This window comes from Populus nigra, chromosome 17 (assembly GCF_951802175.1).
Source record: "Populus nigra chromosome 17, ddPopNigr1.1, whole genome shotgun sequence".
NCBI classification, from domain to species: domain Eukaryota; kingdom Viridiplantae; phylum Streptophyta; class Magnoliopsida; order Malpighiales; family Salicaceae; genus Populus; species Populus nigra.
Window position 1 is genome coordinate 4,085,997 of NC_084868.1, and position 23,563 is coordinate 4,109,559.

Consider the following 23,563-nt stretch of genomic DNA (forward strand, 5'->3'; position numbering starts at 1 on the left):
GTTTTTGTGTTACTATGCAAGAATAGACGTAACTAGAAGTACTAAGTCAATATGGGAACTAAATATTTATTTGATGATGCATCATATTTGCTATGTTTGCATGTTAAATAAAATCTTAATACTTAATATAAAAGTAAAAACAAAATTGTAATTTTTGTTTCAAATATGTTAAGTTTTATGGTAATATATATTAAGGGTAAAACAAATATTTTTGTATTTTTGAAGTTACTATCTTAAATTACTTCAAATAGAATTTTAATGTTCAATATAGGATAAAGTGAAAAAAAATCTGTAATTGTTGAGTTTCATTATATATATATATATATTTTTTTTCTTGTATTTTATTTAGTCTTGTCCACTTTTAATTAAATAAAATATAGAAACAACTATCCTGTCATATACTTTATTATCAAATAAAGTTTTATCCCCGTCTTTTGTATCATCTTGTCTTTTTTGTCCCAAATATTTCTATCTTTTTGTCATGCAATAATAATCAAACTTTACCTAAAAAAAATCTATATGATTTTGTAAGAGAAAATACAAGGTTGGGATTTGTAATACCCGAACTTAATAATATTGGGTTAGAAAGAAAATAATATCTCATTCTTATATCATATAACTCTCATTATAGAGAAAGTACTGTGAATCCATGGACTTAGATTATAATATTCTCAGCACATATTTATACCAATATAATTTATGTATAATTCTACATATTTAATAGGATAACAATATTATTAATACTTTTACATGAAATTTTTTTATGATGCTCATGATATAACTAGTTAAATCTTAAAAGTTAAAGCTTGCCCTATAAAAAAGGTATGAGTGATGTACAAACCGTAGAAAAATGGAATAACCATAAATAAATTAGAAAGAGAAAATAAATGAAGTGTAATCGTTTTGGTCTTTTAAACACATTTATTTACAATAGATTATTAACCAAATGCATTCCTTGTTAATAATCCCACTACCACTTTCAAGATCAAGAGGTGTGACTCTTCAATATCTTCAAAACATTTTCTACCACTTATTCGAAATTCGTTGTGTCATTTCTTCATTTTTTAAAAAATCAATCGAATCCACCATTTTGACTAATTTTTTTCTCTAGAAGTGAGTAAATTACCTGAATTATAAAAGATGAGTTGAAATGGTTTTCCAATTATTTTTGGATAATTTTAGATAATTATTTTCTTAAAAAATTCAATTTAGTTCATTTTCATTTTCAAATTAATTTTTAAAAATCTTTTATTATTTCATAAACTTTCTTCTTTATAACTTTTAAAGAGTATAATATAACACTACCAGAAAATTAACAATTACAAACGGACACACCGACATAAATATTTCTTTGGTAAATTACGGTGAATTTTTCTGACTAAATATGCTCTCACAGTAGGTGTCTGTAAATACCGACAAAAATATTCCTTCGGTATATACCTAGAGAATTACAATGGGAAAAGAAGGAATGAAAAAAATTCAAAAAGTAAGATGACGTGTTGTTTTTACAAACAGAATTATCAATGGATTTAAATTAGTTGATTGAATTCGTCGTTAAATCTATTTATAATATTTAATTTATAACCTGACGAACAATGAACTCAGATGAACTGCGATGAACTGCGATGAACTAAGACCTTTTATCTAGTATGTATAATACTCCATATGTTGTTACTTTCAAACAATTTATCTCTTATACTATCATAAATTGATGGATTGATGAATTCCTCATAGGTAACATCGTTAATTTTGACTGTTCAAAAACTCACAGCTGACTAAATCCTAAATTTTTCGACTATACGATGAACAATTTCTCGCGTGGTTCAGAACACATGTAAAGACTATTTAATTATTCTTATATTTCATCATACTTAATTTCATTACATATTTCTTGTTAACTGTGATGGAGATGTAATTCATGTATCAGGTTTATTAATTGGGAGGGAATGCTAGTATTACTTTGAATTTACTAAGTTTTGGTCCTGAAAGAAAGGTGAAGTGCTCTATAATAGGGATTTCATCAATGGATGTGTTTAATACTAAAGATTATAGTCAGGGTAGAAAGACATGTAACAATGAGGTATGTGTAAAGGGATCGACTTCTAATAAGTTTGAAGTTGATTACCACGGGAAGTGAGAAGAGGACATTGAATTGTAATATCATAGCAATAAAAATACATTCTCTTTATTCAAATGCTATTAGTATGATACCATTGATAGAGAAATCAGAGTAGATCTCCATCATGGATGGTTGAAATTAATACAAAGGTTAGACTCCGCAACGTCGACAATGTCTTTGTTTTCGCCAAGCAATAACAAAAAGTTTATTACATATACACCTTTTTATTTAGAAAGGATCGTTCAATAGTTGATTGGTTATTCGTAATGAAAATCAAACCCAGGAGTCATGTCCAGGTTGTTCAGGATGGCAACGATGAATTAATTGTAGGATATGATGTCTTTCCACATGACGAGTTAGTTGATTCATATCGAGTTACTCCGTTTAATGACTTAAAAGAAAATTCAAATTTTCACATCGCCGAGAATACTTTTGTTGATATTGATATTGACGTTGATGTTGATGTTGATGTTTATGTTGACGTTGATGTTGAGGAGTTAAATGGTGTTTTGAGAACCAATGGACATATACAAGTCAATGAAGATAATGAGAACAATGAAATCAACGTAGAAGATTGTGATGGATATGATGATGATAAAATTAAAGAAGAAGACGATTCTTATTAATTTGCACAATACGAATGTATAATGCCATAAACTGTAATGTAATATTTCTAGATGAAATTAACTTTAATGTAAGGACAATGACGTTTATTTATTATTAAATTACAAAGAAACATTTATTTTATGTATTTTTATTATTATGCATAGAACTAGTGTTATTGTGCTATGTGTGCTGCAGTGATTTTAAGTATTTGCAGGATGGATACATAAAGAATCTAGATACAATTTGGTAACAAAAACTGTTTTGCACCGATGAAAATACTGATGGACCTATAAAATACAAAAGATACACCGATGAATTAAGTCTATCGGTATATTCCAGAGAGCATTGGAATTGTTCTCTTCTCACTAACATTGTTCATTGTGTTCAATACATATGGGATCACCAACAATTAATGTCCGTCGATATTTTTTCGAGAGGTAAGATACTGTTCACTTTTCACTTGCACTGTTTATTTACTGTTTAGTACATACATAATCACCAATGGTTAATGTACGTCGGTATTTTTCCTAGAGCTAAGAAACTATTCATTTCTTATTTGCACTGTTTATTACTTATTAGTATATACGAAATCACTGATTGTAACTGTACGTCGATATTTTCCCGAGATCTAAGGTACTGTTCATATCTCACTTGCATTGTTTATTACTGATCAGTACATGTGAAATCACTAGCAGAAGCAAAAAAGTAGTCAGTGATAGTTGGTGGAATTCTGAAATTTTTTGATTAAATGGAAAATTTCAATTAGACTTTGCAGACGGATATTGATAGAAAAATTAAAAATATTAATATTTAATTGTCCATCAGTAAAAAAACCTCAAATTAAAATATTAAAATCCCTAAAATCAGAACAGATAGGCACATTTCTCTTCTTCTCTCTTCTTTTGCAGCTTCTTTTCTCCTCCTCCCAAATCTTCATCTTTCTTTTTCTTCTCTCTCTCCTTCTATCCTCAACCCATTATCTTCTCCTCTCTTCTTCTCCATGCGCAAACATATCTTCTCCTCCTCTCCTTCTCTATTTATTTAATGATATGTTTAGATTTTTTTCTCTTCTTAGGCTTGGAAAAACTTAACATTAAGGTAAGATTCTTCTTTTTTCTTCTTCTTTTTTTCATTTTTTTTGTTTTATATTTTCTGTTATTAATAATTGTATAAATTTTATTGGGAATTTTTTTTATTTTTTCCTTATTAATAATTGTGTAAATGTTAATGAAATTTTTTTAATTTTTCTATTATAAATAATTGTACAAAAGTTGATGGAAAATTTTAATTTTTTTTTAATTTTTTTGTTATTAATAATTGTATAAATGTTATTGGAAATTTTTAGTTTTTATGCTCTTTAATTATTGTGTATATATTTTTGGAAATGTTTTCTAATTTGTCTTATTAATATGGTTAGCTAATTGATTTGTTGGTGTCAACAAACAGTTTTTAATTTCATGAAAAATAAAAATTATTTGAAAATAATAAAAAATAAACAAAATAATAGCCATCATAAATAAAAAATTTAAAAATAGCTAAGATATTAGTTAGGATAAATGAATAGTTTTTAATGTGAAATATTGATACTACAAATCCTTTAATGTGTTTATATTAACGTCTTATGATCATTTCGCAAATGGATGTAGCAAAGTTAATTGAAAATTTGGTTAAATTAACATTATTGAAATTATTTGATTGACATGGATTGAAATAAAATCAATTGGTTTGTGACAATCCAATTTAAATTGTTGTGTAATTGCAAGTTTAAAAATTTTAGATGGTCTCCCGTATAGAGAAGGTGTTGTCAAATATGAGAAGAGGATAACCTCATAAAAAACAAATCACAAAACCTAAATCCCAATTCACCCATTGTTGAAGAATGAAATCGAGGGAAAAAAAAACAAGTAGAAAAGTGAAAAAACCTGAGTTAACCGAGTTAACTCGTCAAATCCGTGGTGTTTAGCTTCCTGGTTGAACCTGAGTTTAGAACTTAACAGATTGTGGGTTTAAAAGATTAACCTGGAATTACAACAATTTTTTTTTCTTGGAGTACTACAGCTTAGATAAAGGTCTTTACATTGGGCCACCTTTGCTTTATGGATATATTTCTAAGGTGACACAAAAACATTTGTGGTTTGCAAGGGATAATATAGAAGTTTTACGAAGAAACATATTGAGAAGAGGAATAGGCCAAAGAATTGGAAGTACAATCAGGAGATATTGGAGACCTTCCTTGCATTTGGTGCATGGCGACAGCTGCAATTGTTTTTTTGCTAATTAATAAGCTGTTTTATGTGTACTTCTCTGAAGATATTTGTGAATGCGTTGTGGGAAACTCCTAATATGGCTTTCAACATGTTCGTGAGTGATGTTTCTATGTTCTTTTTAAAATATTCTTTGTTATGCTACTTTGTTTTTAATATTCTTTGTTATGCTACTTATTAATGTTATTTCTTTAGCATTATGTATTATTTGATCTGTTCATGTTTTATTAATCTCTAAAGGTTATTAAATGGATGCTAAGCAAGGGGCAGGGAACTACAATGGGAACTTATGCGCAGTTTATACGAGCATTAGATATGGACCACAGAGCAAAAGAAGCACATGAGTTTTGGTTGAAGAAAATTGGTAGAGATCTTCATTCTGTGCCATGGAAGCTATGTAATCGCATGATATCTATATACTACAGAAACAACATGCTAGAGAATCTCATGAAGGTTTGGTTTGCAGCATGCCACTTGCTTCTTGATATGGAAAATCAGTTGTGTGTAATGAGCTAATTATGTTTACTGGGCAATTATCCTTCACAATCTGCACACCATGCTTTTGTCATTGTTCTGTTCTGTAGGAAATTGTGGTTTTCTATAAATTCATAATCTAATGCAAGAAAAACCATTTGAATATTCTCTGTACACATTATTTTCCAGTAAAGGACACTGAAAAGCTCCATCATTGCAGAGGTAGCTGCATTGGAACATGAATGAAAACAGTAGAGAGTTGTTCATACACTAAACCATTATGTTTTTACTTTTCAACTCCTTGTACGTGCAACTAAACTTAAGGAAGGAAATAGAACAAAACTTGAAGATGCTATTATGTTGTTTTGAAGTCAATGGAGTGAGAGGTCTTTTTCAATTTTGCTATAGGATACAACATTGGTAGTGGAACTTGTTAAATAATATTTATGTAGTTTTATTAAATAATATATTTTATTTGTATTTAGGTTAAGACTAAGCATTCATAATATACAGATTATTTATAATTCTAGCCTCCTTTTTGTGTTTCATCTTAATTATTTTAACATGGTATCAAAGCTGGTTTTATGGAACGAAGCTTAATCCCGAACACAGCTTCGCGGATCCAACTATTATTTGGAGTGAGATTTTGTCTTCTGCTTCTGTAAAATTTGGTATTTCATCAGTTTTTGCAATTATTTTGGTATTTCGTCTTCCCTTCAGCTTTTACAATTTGGTTTTTGCGTTCAGTTTCTGCAAATTTGTTTTGTGTTTTAGAGTAATCATATAATTTTGAGAAGATATTTGTTTAGTTTATGAAATTTGATATTTTGTTTTCTGCTGCTTTTGCATTTTGGTTCTCTGTGATTGTTGATTATGGCTACTAAAAGAGATGATTCGCTTTAGTCTGTGAGTGTGAGGTTGGATGGGAAGAACTATTCGTATTGGAGCTATGTAATGAGAAATTTTCTTAAGGGTAAGAAGACGTGGGGGTATGTTAGTGGAACTTATATGATACCTAAGAATATTGAGGGATGCTATTTTGATAGATACATGGAAAACAAATAATGCAAAGATCATTACTTGGATCAACAATTCTGTTGAGCATTCGATAGGTACGTAGTTGGCAAAGTATGAGACAACAAAAGAGGTTTGGGATCATCTGCAAAGGTTATTCACGCAATGAAATTTTGCAAAACAGTATCAATTAAAGAATGACATACGAGCTCCACTACAAGATTTCACAGTTTTACCGACGGCACAATTCCATCGGAGTGTGATTAGAAGTTCGTCGGTGATTTTTTTACCGACGTCATCACCGACGGATTACGTCCGTCGGCTTTACCTTCGTCGGTGATTCCCCCTTCCATCGCTATATCGGTCAGAACAACAAAAAAACCATTTGCCGATGGTTTTACAGACGGAATTTGCGCGCCAAAAAAAAAGATTCCCGCTTGAAATATACCGACGAATTTTTATTCCGTCGGTGATATTGTAATGTACCGATGGACACTATCCGTCAGGAACTACGTCGGTGAGTGTATGAAATACCTACTGAATCTGTCCAATTGTAAATTCGTCGGTACTGGTGGAAGCTACTGTTAAATGTCGATAGATTAATTCCGTTGGTAAGTCTGTCGGTGAGTGTTTAAAATACCGACCGAATTCATCTGTCGGGAAAATCCTTGGTAATTGTTTTTTTTTCTTAATTTGTTTTTAAAAAATTATTTAGGATATATAATATAAAACTATATAAATTAATTGTAATACAAACCAATTATGCAAATAAAATTTATATTAAACATAAAAAAAACAAAGTTAAATAATATTCATTACAAAATGAATATGTTTCAAGAAAAATATTAAATGAAGTTTTAAAGGTAAATAATGTTGATTACAAATTAATATAAAGGTGGAGCTGGAGGAGGAGGAGGAGATCCTGGAGGAGGCTGGTGGTTATACGGCCAAAAACGATTAGGCGCACATGTTGCACTATTTGCCATGTTCATAATCATTTCACGAAGCTGTTCATAAGCCGCTTTTTGTTGTTCATGAGCCGCTTCATACTCCGCTTTTTGTTGTGCTTGAGACGCTTTGAGTTGCTCAAACTCCGCTCTTTGTTGTGCCTGAGACGCTTTGAGTTGTGCGTACTCTGTTTTTAGGTTATCGTATTTCTCGGTGAGCTGAGCCGTGTGTTGCTGCAAGGCCACAGACTCCTTAGATTGGGAGCTCGATATTGGTTGGGAGCTCCCAACGATTGAAACACTACTGGTCGACCTCAAGTTGTCGGCCGTAGTGTTGGAGAGCCCGTAAACCCGATTTTTATCGGGTCCACCTGACAAGCCAACCTCCATCCACAAATCCGGATCGAATTCCGGATGGGTCAAAGTATCGTCCCCGTATCTCTCCCTCAACCGATTATTATAGGTCTCCTGAAAATAAAAAAAAAAAGTAATCATCATATTCAATACAATAAACATAATAACTTACATAATAACTTACAAAATAAAATGGTTGAACAAACATACCACGAAATGCTGAGCACGGTTATCAACGAACTGTTGCGCCCTCTTTTGGCGGTCTTGACTCTGCACGTACGTCTCCACAAACAGCTCCATCAGGCTCGGCTCACGTCCAAGAGACGCAGCCTATAATGAAAAAAGATATATTAACAACAACTGAATTTAACGATATATTTCATTTAAATTAATCTTACCATCCGTTTCGCATGTGCAGCAAATGGAACGGAGCCGCCAATGTGCGTTGTCACCCCGCCATAAATTGGCCGATTCTGGTTGCCAGCACCTAACTGTGAGGATCGTGTGAACCACTCAGACGTCACGTGCTCAAGATAGTGCGGCCATATATCTTCTGGGATGTATATCGGTTTGAAATCCCTCCAAACCGCAACATCGTTCCAGCCTTGAAAACCCCTATCCCTCGTGGTTTTTTTGCCTTTCTTTGTGCTTCATATCAAAAATCACGCAACCTACTTCACGCAACCAAAAATTACATTTCGAAACATAAATTTTTGTCTAAAAAAAATCCTGTATTGTTTTCGATCTTACCTAGTTGCCGCATGATTTTCCCACACCCTCCTCACAACAGTGTTATTCTCAGTCCCAGCAGAATTTGTGCTGTGTATAAATAAACAAGTTTAAATAAAAACAATAATTTATTTACAATTATATTAATAATTTATTAGAAATAAGCTGAAAATTATAAATTAACATCAACTTGAAATCTGCCAAACCATGCATTGAGTTGAGGCATCCATTCAGGATGCTTGGATATCTGGCTCCATTGAAACAATGGAATCTCCATCGACGATTTAAACGCCGATGATATTACTCGGGCGGCTTCAATGTTTGTGAACCTGAAAATAAATGAAATAAATTCAATAGCGATTACTTCATAAATTATGTTGTAATTTTTTTTTAAAAAAACTAAAACCTTAACAAACTTACATTGAAAGGTCGTCCTTCCACTGTGCCTCGTACTTGCGGGTAAATTGATTCCGCTGTGAAGGCACGCCGCCTCTGCGCTGTGAAGTACCGCTGGAAGAGGCAGCATTGGTTGACGGTGCAGGTGGTGTAGGTGCCTCTTCTTGAGCGGCACCTAAGGAAATATCATCCTCGCTGCTAGACGAACTAGCTGCGACCGCACTTGAGCGACTAGCTCTAGTTTTCGTTCTACGCATCTACACAATTTGATACAAATAATTATATAATTAAATTCAAATGTAAAAAAATAATTCGATAGCACCTTCCCTATACCGGATACTACCCAAATCCACAAACCTGCACATATTAATAATAGCCACAACCAATTTACCCAATCTATACTAATTATTCCAACATATTCAATTATTAATCCTAAGGTAAATTCAACATTAAGAATTACAATTCAAGTAATTATTCAATAATTATGCCAATACAACAAAACAATAAATTAAAAAAAACTCTAGAATAACAATCAAAATAAATGGAAAAAATTAAACACAAAGCATGCAATAATAGAGTAAAACTAATAATTATTCCAACATATTCAATTACTAATTCTAAGGTAAATTCAACATTAAGAATTACAATTCAACAAATTATTCAATAATTATGCCAATACAACAAAACAATAAATTAAAAAAAAAACTCTAGAATAACAATCAAAATAAATGGAAAAAATTAAACACAAATCATGCAATAATAAAGTAAAATTAATAATTATTCCAACATATTCAATTACTAATTCTATGGTAAATTCAACATTAACAATAAATATTCAACAAATTAACTAATAATAATTATGCCAATACAACAATAAAAAATATTCAATAAATTCAAAAAAAAAACTATAGACTTTAGCAATGAATTATGCAAAAAAAACTATAGACTTTATCTACATTACATAAAATACACCAAAACAAAAAAAATAACCAAAAAAATAGCAAAAAAAACCATTAAAGTAAAATGAAATAGAGGAAACACTAACCTTTTAAACTGATGAAGATGATGAAGAAAACTTGCTAGAGATTGGAGGTGAAAGATTTGAAGAATGGAGAGGAAAAAAATCAAAATCTTAGGTGAGAAACGAAGGAGAAGAAAAAATGAACTGAACGGGCGGTCACTTGAACTTATATAGCAGTTTTACCAATGGATTCACCGACAGATATAAAATTAATTATTATTTTAATTTATTCCGTCAGTGAAGTGTCAAAAATCCGTCAGTAAATTTTGAATTTCACACTTTTTAATGACCCTCCATATTTTTCGTGGTCCGTCGGTAATTTCATCGGCAAAATGACGCGGTCAGAGGTGCACTTAATGCAACAAAGTGATAGTCAATCTCAATATGCCGAGTGCGAGCATGAAAAATTGGATTGACAGCCATGTGGATAGCAGAGAGATTTATCGACATAGATGCAAGGAGCAGTCTGAAAAGGGATACCAAGTTCGCGAAATAAGAATCCAAACCAGCAGATTTCAGCGGCCGTGTGGGCAAGGGCACGATATTCAGCTTCAGTGCTAGAACGAGAAACAGTATATTGTTTCTTGACAGTCCATGTGAGAAGATTAGGGCCGAAAAATATACAAGCACTAGTGGTGGATCGTCGATCATCAACAGAGCTAGCCCAATCAGCATCAGAGAAGCTGCGTAAAGTGAAGTCATCGGACTTGTGAAACACAAGGCCTTGCTCAACTGTACCCTTAATATACCGAAGAATGCGTTTGACAACCTGAAGATGGGAAGAACGAGGGTTGTGCATGAACTGACACACTTGATTGACACCGAAGGTAATATCAGGTCGCGAGAGAGTGAGATATTGGAGGCCACCCACCATGCTGCGATAGGTAGAGGGATCAGGCAAGGGATCGCCATCCAAACAAGATAGTTGCGTGTCAGACGGTAACGGTGTAGGACATGGTTTACAATCAATCATATTAAACCGTTTCAATAAATCAACTGCATATCTAGTTTGAGAGAGGAATAAATGATCAGTGAACCGTGCAATTTCCATGCCAAGGAAAAAGTTGAGCTCACCCAATCGGCGACTGTCAAAGGTGGAGCACAATTGATCAAGAAACCTGTGGATATGTTGGAGGTCAGACCCGATGACAATGATATCATCCACATAAACAAGAAGATAGATTGTGCTGGAAGAGGAACGATGAATGAAGAGCGATGCATCAGATTGACTATGGGCAAATCCCTGAGCAAGGAGAAATGCACTGAGACGTTGGAACGAAGCTCTAGGAGCCTGCTTAAGGCCATAAAGAGCCTTATGGAGCTGACATACATCCTGAGGACGTAAGGAATCATGAAAGCCAGGGGGCTGTTTCATGTAAACTGTTTCTTCCAAGTAGCCATTCAAGAATGCATTCCGAACATCAAGTTGTTGAAGAGACCAGTTACAGGACATAGCTAGAGACAAGATAGTGCGAATGGTGGCCGGTTTAACTACTGGGCTGAAGGTCTCTGCATAATCAAATCCTTCTTGTTGATTGAAGCCTTTGGCAACAAGGCGAGCCTTGTAGCGATCAACGGAGCCATCAGCTTTCCATTTTACTTTGAAGACCCATTTGCAGCCAACAATGTTCATGTGAGAGGAGGCAGAAACCAGAGACCATGTGTGATTCTGCATAAGGGCATCATATTCATCCTGCATGGCAGCTTGCCAGTGACTGTATTTGGAGGCCTGGGTGAAACTTGTGGGTTCAAGGGACATGGGATCAGAGTAAGCGGTAGAGAGAGCCTGGGGTAAAGGGTGCGGAGTGGTGTGAGAGTAGAGGGGTTTTGGTTCAGGACCAAATGGGATGATGGTCTTGAGACTCTTAAATTTTTGAGGAGGGTTTGGTGTAGCAGGAGAGTTGGGGAGGAGAGATGGGTCAATAGGGGAAGGAGGAGGCGTTGACATAGGTGAGGGGGTTGTGGTGTGGGTGACAGACATGGGGTTTGTAGAGCTGGTTTGTAGAGGATGGTTGGATTGGGAGACAGGGGAAGGAACGACTACTATTGGACTAGGGGAGAGAGGTGGTGTGGGGGAAGGTTGTTGTGGGCTGGCAGAAGTAGTGACCGATGGGGAGTCAAGGATAATGGGGGTAGAGTGGGTTGGATTTGTAGAATTGTTGGTTTCTTGAGAGTAAAAACCGGGCCCAATATCAAGGTGAACCGTGGGTGTGGATTGGGCAACTGATGTAGATTGAAGTTGTGGGTAGGGGAAGCTTGCCTCATCAAAAATCACATGTCGAGATATATAAATCCGACCTGAAATAGGATCAAGACAGCGATAGCCTTTGTAATGATTATCATAGCCAATAAATACACATGGAACATATTTGAAGGATAATTTATGCCTGTTGTATGGGACCATATGAGGAAAGCAGGCACATCCAAAACTTTTGAGAAATGCATAATCCGGTGTCCGTTGAAGTAATTTCTCATAAGGAGATATGTGATCAAGCTTAGGAGTTGGTAGGTGATTAATCAGAAAAACCGCAGTAGAGAAGGCTTCAACCCAAAAGCTTTGGGGCAAGCGGGACTGGGCCAATAAACAGAGTCCCATTGCAACAATATGTCGATGTTTCCTTTCCACCACTCCATTTTGTTGAGGAGTGTACGGACATGAAATCTGATGAGATATTCCATGATCACGTAAAAATGTCAGAAATAATTTGCTGGTAAATTCACCTCCACCATCAACCTGCAGTTGTTTAATGTGAGAGCTAAACCGATTTTCCACCAACTTTTTAAAGTGAACAAATGTAGTAAGAACATCTGATTTTTTAGCCAATGGATATAACCAAGTAAATCGAGTATTATCATCGACAATGGAAAAATAATAACGATAGCCAAAATTTGAGGAGATTGGTGCAGGACCCCATAAATCAAGATGTAAAAGTGCTAATGGAAATTGAGCATGAGATTGTCTGTCTTCAAAAGGTAACCGACAAGATTTTCCCAACGGGTAGATATGACACTTTTTATTGGAGACAATTGCACCATCAAGTGGTAAGTTGTACTTATTCAACAATGTAGTAAAAACTGAATGAGATGGGTGTCCGAGTCTGGCATGCCATACATCTTGTGTTGTACGCTTTCCATAACAAGCAATTTGACGAGCAATAGAAGGGGATGTCTGGATGTGATAAAGGCCATCAAAACTACTGCCAGTAAGGAGTACCTTCTCTGTTTTGTTGTCCTTCACAGAAAAACCATTAGCATCCATCTTAAAGTAACAATCATTATCACAGCAAAAACGACGGATAGAGATCAAGTTTTTGCGAATAGCAGGCACATACAAAACTTCATTAAGATTTAATGATTTATGCAACCCGGTCAATTGTGTATTGCCAATATGAGTTATTGCTAATTGGTTGCCGTTTCCAACAACAATTGTATCTGTACCTGTATAAGGATGAGCATCGGGGAGAGAGGTTGCGTTGGCTGTCATATGGTGAGTAGCACCTGAATCAAGACACCAATTGGTATTTGCCACATCAGCTGTAGGAGAAGAAGAGGTGGTAAAGTTTTCTGCCATGTATGCATGAGGCCGACGGTCAGGACAAAAACGAGCTATATGCCCCTGCTTATCACACCGAAAACAAATGACTTCACTGCGTTGGGTATTTGAGAATCTGCCTTGAGGTGTTGGAAGCAGAGGAGGGCGCCCATCAGAGAGAGTAGCAGGAGAAGAAGTGAGGACAACAGATTGAGGGTCACGTGGCTGAGAGTTGCGGTCTGGAAACCAAGCCCCTTGAGCCGGCTCCCAATGCCCTGTTCGCCTTGGTCCACGCCCTTGATTCCAATTCCTGCCACGACCGCGTCCTCTTCCAAATCCATGATTATGACTGGGCATATATGAATTGAAGGGGCGTTCTTTGGGCATACGGTCAGCAGCCATAGCAACTCCTGAAGTCATGGTAAGAGACATGCGTTTCTGTAAATGCTCTTCTCTTAGAGCTAAATCATAGAATTGATCAAAGTCAATATCGAGATGCAGGTGAAGTGTTGTGGCTAGCTCTTTATATTCAAGACCAAGTCCATCCAAAACATAACTGATTAGTTCATCATCGTCCATGGTTGCACCAGATTGTATGAGAGAATCAAAGAGTGATTTGGCATAGTTGAGATAATCAACCACTGTGGTGCTGCTGTCCTTCCGGAGAGTGCGAATTTGGTCTCGAAGGATCCGTACACGGGTGCTAGCAAGAGGTGAAAGACGCTTGGCCAGCATGGTCCAGGCTTGATGAGCAGTGGTACATGGGATGAGAAGTGTTTTGATGGAAGAGGAGGAAGTTGCTTTGATCCAACTCAGGACCAGTTTATCTTTTGCTAATTCTGGGTGCACAGAACCATCTTCTTGCACTTTGGGTGGTTCTGTGTTGTTTTTGATGACTGCTATAAAGCCATGCATCTCCAGTATATCTTCAAATTGGGATTTCCAACTCAGGTAGTTGGTGCGATCCATGGGGACAGTGAACAAGGATGAGATATTGAAGGAGGTGGGCAAGGAATGGGATGAGAGTGGAGGAGAGGAAAGTTTTGACATTTCAGAAATCAGTTTTGACATATCAAGATTACTTGATTTTCCAGATTTGGGTTGTTGGCCATTGGTTTGGGTAGGATCGATATTTTAAGGGTTAGCTCCAAAGAGCTCTGATACCATATAAGGATTATAAACTCAATGGAAGAGAAAAAGATGAGAGCAGAGAGATTGAGAATTATTGCTACACAACCGTGTCTTCTATTAAGTTGTATGCAGTATAAATATTAGTACATCGGTAGACTTTTCTATTTACAGAAACTCAGCAATGTAAGGTAAGTCCAATCAATTACATGTATTACAAAGGGAATGTCAATTAATCATTCTAACTAAGGAATGCAGTTGCTTGGGATTAGGAGACTTCCAAGGCTGATGTAGTGGAATCAGCAGATTGCATGGGACTAACAGATTTTATATGATTTGCTGATGTAATTGTCTCTGCAGGTATAATATTCTCTTTAATCTAGACATTCTAATAGAGCTTGGACTACCGAATCCATTGTTGGTCTCTTGTTTCTATCTTCCTCTACACAAGACATGCCAAGTTCAATGCTTGGCTCCTGCTAAACTGACCATTCAATCTTGGATCCACTATTTCTTCTATCCAAGAGGTCTCTCCGCACTAAATTTTCCTTTTCACCACTCTGACAAACCTTGTTAGATCTGATTCATCATGCTCTTCCCTGCCCTCTATAACCCAATTTGAGAGTGGGATTCCTTTCACTATCTCTAGAACCACAACTCCATAACTATAAACATCAACTTTTGCAGTGATAGGAAGATTTGTAGCCCACTCTGGAGCCATGTAACCCTTGGTTCCTCGAATCTGAGAGAAGTCGGAACTATTATCACCCCTCTGAGACAACTTGGCAAGCCCAAAATCTGCAATCTTAGGTTCAAATTCACTGTCCAAAAGAATATTTCCTGGCTTCACATCACAATGCATGACCCATTCTAAACACTCGTGATGAAGATAAGCCAAACCCTTAGCTATACCTAAGGCCGCTTTAAACCTGTCTTTCCATTCAAGAAACGTTGGGGAGAATAGATGCTTGTCCAGTGATTGATATTCCATGTACTCATAGACTAGGAGTCTGTGTTTGCCCTCTGAACAGAATCCCCACATTCTCACCAGGTTCATGTGATTGATTTTTCCAATTGTGCGCACTTCTGCCCAAAATATATCTTCCCCTTGGTACATGTTTTCCAGTCTCTTCACAGCTACAACCCTTTCATCTGTCAAAATGCCCTTATACACGGCTCCGGAACCTCCCCTTCCCAGCTCTTCCTTGAAGTTATTCGTCGCCTTCTTGAGCTCAGTGTAAGTAAACCTCCTAAATGGACTTAATACCAGATGATATCCGTCTTCCGCCAAATTTGGCGAACCACGCTTTCTGAAAAGAAACCACCAACCTGAAACTACAAAGAGAATTTCAATAAGTCCAATGGCAGAAGCAAATTCGTCCTCTTAGTGTTGAAGTTATACATAGAAGGAGAACCGATCGTTGTTTCTGATTCAGCAGACTGGCAAATGAGGTCAGTGCCATTAAGAATACCGAGCTGAGATGTCTCAAAACTAACTGGCAATCTCAGATATATATTGCCTGGAAAACTTGGGGACTGGTAACCATTGAAAAGCACGCCTTTTGTGAAGCAACGTCCTCCCCCATCTAGCCTATAGCTAAATGCTTTACACCGATAATCCCCCAAGCAGAGCTTCATGCAGGAGTCGAATGTAGTGGATGCACTGAAATTAAGATCAAATCCCCAGAAATCTACATGGGGCAACAGCACAAACTTCACTTGCTGAGACTGTGAAAGAGTGCTGTTGAACATAGGCTTGCAGCCTTTATTCCAATTACCAGGCTCAGTGATCTCATAGCCAGGTGGGCATGAACACTTGGGGTCTGGTGTATTTACACAAATCGAGTTTATCCCACAAATTCCATGAACAGTACAAAGCTAAGAAAGAGCTTGCCATGATATCACCCACAATCCAGTTTCATTGTTAAGGCTATAAAGCCTGAGATTCCCATCAAGGTCCATTGTTAGCCTCCTTTTGATCCTTAATAAACCCGTGTCAGGAGCGCTGAACTGGAGCTGATCACTAGATATAAAATGGCCCATTTCATCAAAAACTGCAGTTCTGCTGCTATTATAATTTGTTCTACCATTTCTGAACACATCAAAATCAGGATTAGGCCAGTATATGCTTGAAATATCAGGACCATCATATATCAACCTCAGCACATTATCATTATCAAAAAAGAAACTAAAATATCCAGAGGCATAAGACCCGCTATGCAATCTAGCAACCAGCTTTGTCCTCTTTGTAAATAACTGGTTTGGAAGAAGTGTATCAGTAGGAAAATCAAAGCTTTGCCATAGATTCGTACCATTAGGGCCTTTAAGAACAAGGTTACCAGTGTCCAGAAGCTCTGCTCTTCCAACATCAGTGGAGGGGGTCTTAGTGTCCCATATGATGGAGCCATCAACATCTGTCAAGACCATAGCACCGTCTCGTCGTAGAGAAACTCTTGAACCTCGGCCATTAGCAGGTCTGTCTCTGTTGGCCATCCAAACCACAATCCTGTCCTTGGAATTGGTGAACCAAATAGAGAACCAATAAGCATTTTGTCCCATCCCATAGAATCCACAAGAGAATGTTTTATCTGGTGAGATAAGGATGTCTGAATCATCTTCTACTGATAGAGATGAACCTCTTCGCAAAACGTTCTGGGCACTTGAAGTTGAAAGAAACAAGAACAAAACAGTGAGGAAACAATTTTTTTTTGGAGGGATTGAAGTTAGAGAACTCCACATGAGGCCCAGGATTGGCTTGCAACTTGTATGTTGTTTGGTAAGAACAATTATCATGCTGCCTTTGTCACTTTTCTTGATTAAAATCATCAACAATCTCTAGAATGATTTTTTATGAGCAATTTCACAACTCAAAAGGCTATGATGTCTATTATGCATTGGCCCGCTAAAATACAATAATGATTATTCTCCACGGCCCGCTGGACATCCTGCAAGTCCAGGAGCAGGTAAGGCACCGCGGGGGTGACAGGCGTACACATAGAGGGTCGAACCCGGGACGGGGGCGGAACAAGTCACACGAATTGACCACAGCAGTTTAACCCTCATGTGCTGGGTACACACGAGAGCTCGAACCAGGGCACTCAGGCAGGGCAAAGCCTGCCAAGGCCACTATTCCTATTTTCACATTGAAGGTTTGTGTCCAAAAAGTTCTTACAACCTAGAAGAAGGATCCAAGTCCAAGTCGACTCTGGGTCGAAGTTAAAAATCTATGTGCCAAACTTTAAATAATACCAATGGAAGAACATACAGGACAAAAGCTAACATGTATAGTCTTCACTCAACTTGTAGCCACCTAACATACTATGTACTAAAATACAATAATGATAAGATTATTTTCTTGCGTGTTATATTGCAAGTTGTTTTTAATATAAAAAGATATTTAATATATTTAGATATTATTAATGTATTTTGTAGTAAAAAATAATTTTAAAATATATGGGATTCATCTAATATCATTTTATTGATTTAATAAGTTCAAAGTAACTCAAATGACTAGTAAAAATATGGTTTGTCTCATAATAAATAATCAATATTATATTTTTTTATATAATATTGAGACAACAAAATATTAGATCGATTCGGGTCAAGTCGGGTTAACTAGCTAATCCACATGCAAGCCATGATATGATTAGTATTTAAAAGTGTATTTTTTATCAAGGTTTTATATCATCATTTTGTACTTGAAGTATCAATAACTTCTTAACTATAGCATGTTTTATAAAAATAAGTATGATAATATAAGATAGCTTTAATTTATGGTAAATACTTATTTTAAATGCAGGCATATCTTACAATTCAAAGGATTAATTGCTGTGATTAACTATTGAAAGTGAAAGGACAAAGAAAAAGCTAAGCTTAGAAAGGAGATGCCGATTCAATTCAAATTGGAACACTGTTCAGTCATTGGGTCATATCTTGAGCTATAGATCTTGGATTTCAGTTTGGTTTATATGACTAGAAATTTAAGAAATAGGCCTACAACATTCATGAATAGTGGAAGACCCAAATCTGCCATTTTCAAATTCAAAGTTTGGCCACAAAAAGAGAAGTCAGAATCTGTCAATGCAGCCCAAACACTGCCCAGAATTTTACCCATAACTGCAGTTCTAGAAGGAAAAATAACGTCAAATTTGGTGGGTGGAAGGATAAGACAATTTCCAATAACTTTTATGAGGACGACCTGCTTCCATTCTGATGTTAGCAATGACATTTCATTCAGACAAGAACTTGAAGTCTGTCCATCATGTTCACCAGAAGCACTACTCAGTATTTTAGCCATATCTAGAGCTCTAATGATCCAAACGCTCTGAAATGTTATGGGTGCAAAGAGAAGATGATTTCCAACAACTGTTAAGAAGAACACTTTGTCAAATTCTGATTGAATCAATGTAATTTCATCAAGCCAAAATGCTTGAGTGTTGTTGTCCACCAAGTCCACTAAATCAATAGTTGGCCACTTCATCAATAATCAATTACCAAATGAATAGTTCTGAATTTTAGACTATAAAATGAGGCATTTGCCATTCATTTAGGCATCTTGGTTTTCAGATCAAGATCGTGTTCTTGCTCTCTTTCTTTATATTTTTGTAATGCTTAAGTTTTGCTTTCATTAATCTCTTGTTTATGCTTTTCATTTCGTTTACTATACTTAGTTAACTTGTATCATGTTTATGTTCTTATATTGTTTATTTATATTTTTCTTCTTCATAATGTTTAGCTAAGTTTATCATGTCAAGGTGAAAAGGTTTCACTAATGGTGTTAGGATAAGTATAATATAAACTCAATATGGACTTCAATGCTTATATCCTAGACAACTTGCTATTAACATGTCTTATCATTTTTATCTTATTAATTCTTAATACCTTACTTGTTAAATGGTTAATCTAGATTTGTGTTGTATAACACTTGGTACATCAAATACTCCATCTTTCATAGTCTTCGGTCGACATCGTTGTTATGAGAGGAACTTGATTTGTTGTCAACATAAGTTAGCATCATGAATACCTGATAAAATTTATAAGTATGGTATTATGTAAATAAGATGATTAATATGATCATGTTGATAATTTATAAAGAGTTTTTACTTTGCTTATCTTTAATACTATTAGTGAATCCTTTAACCTTAATATTTGTTTTTATCATTGTTTAATCTTCACATTAATCTTACATCTCAGAGTCCTCTTTAACTCATCATCACCATTATCATCATCATCATCGTTGTTGTTATTATTATTATTATTATTTATAATTTATATAGTTCATCTCCCTGTGGTTCGACCCCGGTCTTGCCGGGTTATTTATTACTTTGACACTTCAGCACTTGGGATAAGACATCAACTCTTTGATCGTGTCATGATACATGATAACCTTGTGAAAAAACAAATCAAAACAAATTATGAAATCTAATTTCCAACAAAATCAATATTGAATGATGAAATTGAAAAAAAAATCAATTAAAAATAGAACAAAAAAATAACCCGAGTCAACTCGGGTTAACCTAACAAACTCGCAACCTAAATCATTAGATCGGGATAACCCAATAGAAAGAAAATTGAAACAAATTATGAAGTTCAATTCTCAATCAACCTAGTATTTAAAGTTGAAATTGAAAAAAAATGATTAAAAAACAGGAAAAAAACTCTAGTCAACTCGGTTTGACCCACCAAACCAGTGACCTATAGGCGATTATCCATCATCGTAAAGATGATGATAACCTCATAGAAAGCAAACTAAAACAAATCATGAAACCTAAATCCTAATTAACCTAATGTTAAAGAATGAAATCGAGAAAAAAAAAGTCAATTAGAAAAGTGAAAAAACCTGAGTTAACCGAATTAACTTGTCAAACCCGCGGTTTGGGTCAAGAAACTGAGATGATCTCATAAAAAGTATGTGGAAAGAAATTATGAAGTTCAGTCCCCAATAAATCTAATGTTGAATGATGAAATTGAAATTAAGAATTCTATTAAAAAAAGGCATAAAAGAATAACTCGAGTCAATCCAAGTTAACCCATCAAATTCTTGACCCGAGTTATGAGACGAGGATAATCTCATTGAATTCAAACCAAAACAAATCAAGAAGTCTAATTCCGAATCAAATCAATATTGAAGGATCGATAAAATTGAGAAAAAATAAACAATCAGGAAAAGGAAGAAAAACTCGAGTAAACAAAGTTAAACTCGTGGTCCGGGTCATGAGATTAACATAACCTCATAAAAAGTAAATTGAAAAAAAATATTAAGCTCAATTGAAATTTTAAAAAGATGGAATTGAAATTTTATTAAGCTCAATCCTTAATAAATCTAATATTACAAGATGGAACTAAAATTTTAAAAAAGAAGAAGAAAAACATAGATGGGAAAAAAACAAAGAAATTAACATAATTGATTGATTTTTTCCCTCCTAATCTCGACCAATTGATTAACATAATTGGAAACCTTTTCTATTATATTTCAGAAACTGATGTTTGTTTCTCGGGGCAATTTTTTATCTTCCATGTTAAACAATATAAATTTGCTAGGCTAATTATATTCCTCCTAAAGGCGATATTTGAGATCCACAAGCTTTTTAAACTATGGTCATGCCCTCTATTCATTCCCAGTGAAGCAGAATGAAACAAGAATAAACAAACTGTATGTCCAATTAAAAATCTCTATTGACTGTTAAAGACAAAACTGGAGAAGCAAAGGAAGAAATTTCATCTTTTATTTTTTACTGATTTGCTTGCAATTCTTTGCTGCTATGCTATCTAGATAATACGTTTTTAAGGCATCGGTGTTTAATTCTGAATCTTACTACTAAAATTGTAGTAAAAATGAAGCCAAAACAAATTGGAATCAACTAGGTTAGTTCTTCAGAACTGATGACTAGGATATGTGATACAAGAGGTCTTCCTATTTGAGTGAGTTTTGGTTGATCAAGATGGCCACTAGTAAAGGCAGCTGTATGATGTGAGGGTGACCATATCCTGATTCTTTTTGCTACCCTAATGAGATATAAGACCGTGGTCTAGTGAGATTTGAATTTGCAATCGATACCATGTTTCCTCTGAAATACACGACCAAAAATTGGTGCCTGGCTACACATACCCCTTGGTAAATCATGGAGTAGGATTATGTTGTAAAACTTGTTGAAGCTGGTTTTTATATACCACAATTGTGAAAATGTACATATCTTTTATTGTGAAACTGGTTCTTTTATGCCTCACTGTTGTATAAACAGTGCTCTATTTCATATGGGAAATCCAGAATATAAGATTTTGGACTGTGATGCACTTGAGTCAATGAGCAAATTTTTTTTACTAAAATATCAATTGATCTAGTGGAATATGTTCCCTGTAATCACCCTGTGTTTTAGGTTATTAGGCAATGTAAGTAAGAGCAATTAGACTTGAGGAAAAATGTCATTTAAAAAGCATTATGGCCTGGTTAGATTTTGAGAAGCTTGTTGTTTCACTCTTTTACTCTCTCCCTCTCGTCTGGTAATAATTTTCTTCATCTAGAAGAAAAGGATTCAAGGGAATGTCAGATAAACATGGTTAAAATGACAGCTGCAGTTGCTTTCTAGATAAAGAAACAAAAAAAAGAGACCAGTAGCGTTTCACAATTCATCTAATGCAATTCCTTGAGAGCCCCTGGATGTAGAACTTCATAAGAAGTCGGGAGATGAGAAAGATTATTATACAGTGAAGGAGTTGCCTCTGTGAAGATTGCTAAAAATTTTTCAAATTGTACTCCAGCCACATAATCCAAATGATGGAAATGCTTCATTTTAACAAAAACTTGGAAGGGCCGGGTCACTGATTCATTGTAAAATTGTGTTTTGTATTGTGAAGGATGTAGTTTGAAAAAAATAGTTTTATAAAAAGTGTTTTTAGTTGTGATTGATTTGGAAAAATATATGTTTGGTTAAAACTGTAGTTAAAATTGAGGTTGAACGAAAAATAATTTAATGTGTTTGGTTAAAAATTATGATTCAATTTGATATTATGATATAATTATTTAAAAGGACTTCATTAATATTAATATTAATGAAGAATTACATAAAAAATAATAATATTACAACCAATAAAATGTAATGGGATACATGTTCAAACCCATTGAAAAAGAGTTCCGCTACAAATATTGACCGAACTTGAGTCTTTATACAGACAATTAATGGCTTTACTATAGCAATGCCCTGCATTTCTAACTCTTTCTTGCCCCCTTCCCTTACCCCCTCGTTTTTTCTCCGTAATTCAATGGTTTCCTATAGAAAGAGATGCATCTATCACTTTAATTGTTGTTAGCAGTAATGGTTTCTTGTAGGGTTGCTATACGCACTAAATAGAAATGAATGCGAAAAATAGACGAGAACAACAACAAAGAAGAAGAGGATAAGCTGATAAATTTTTCATCTCTGTTATCTCTAGAAAGTTCAACATGTTGTTGAACTTGCAAGAAGCAGTATTTTATTGCTTTTTCAAAATTAGGGTCCTGCCTCAACAAAATAATGAGACCCATGTTTTAGAATTTTTTAGCATGTAGCAACCAAACATATCAATATGTTTTTAAGAAACGTAAATGTTGCCGCTTAGACAAATAGACTCTAAGACACAAAACACTAGATTTGAATAATATGTCTACTGTTTTGCCCCTAAAAGTCATTGGACTAACTGATGGGGATATTATTGTCATTTTCATGAGAACCAATAGTCATTATTTAATTTATTAGGGTAAATCGGTCAGCTATTTTTTTTCACAGGAAAAATACTAATTTATCATTGGCTGCAAAAAAAAAAAAAAACATTCATAAGCTTTTTGGTCTTTTACTTAATTTAAACATAGTTAAATTACTTCCTTTCCCTTCAAAATAAAACAATTTGCCCTTCGGTTTAGGTGTGCTTTAATCTTTTAAATTTAGTTATTTTATAATTCTTGGGTTTTATTAGGAGCCATTGTGAGCTAGAAAACTAGTGAGC

The 23,563-nt window shown here is 34.9% G+C and overlaps 1 pseudogene; it reads right to left on the bottom strand.

The window, feature by feature from the left end:
* Positions 1–14,678: 14,678 nt before the first annotated feature.
* Positions 14,679–17,442, bottom strand: LOC133677108 (putative receptor protein kinase ZmPK1; annotated as a pseudogene).
* Between the last annotated feature and the right edge of the window lie 6,121 nt (positions 17,443–23,563).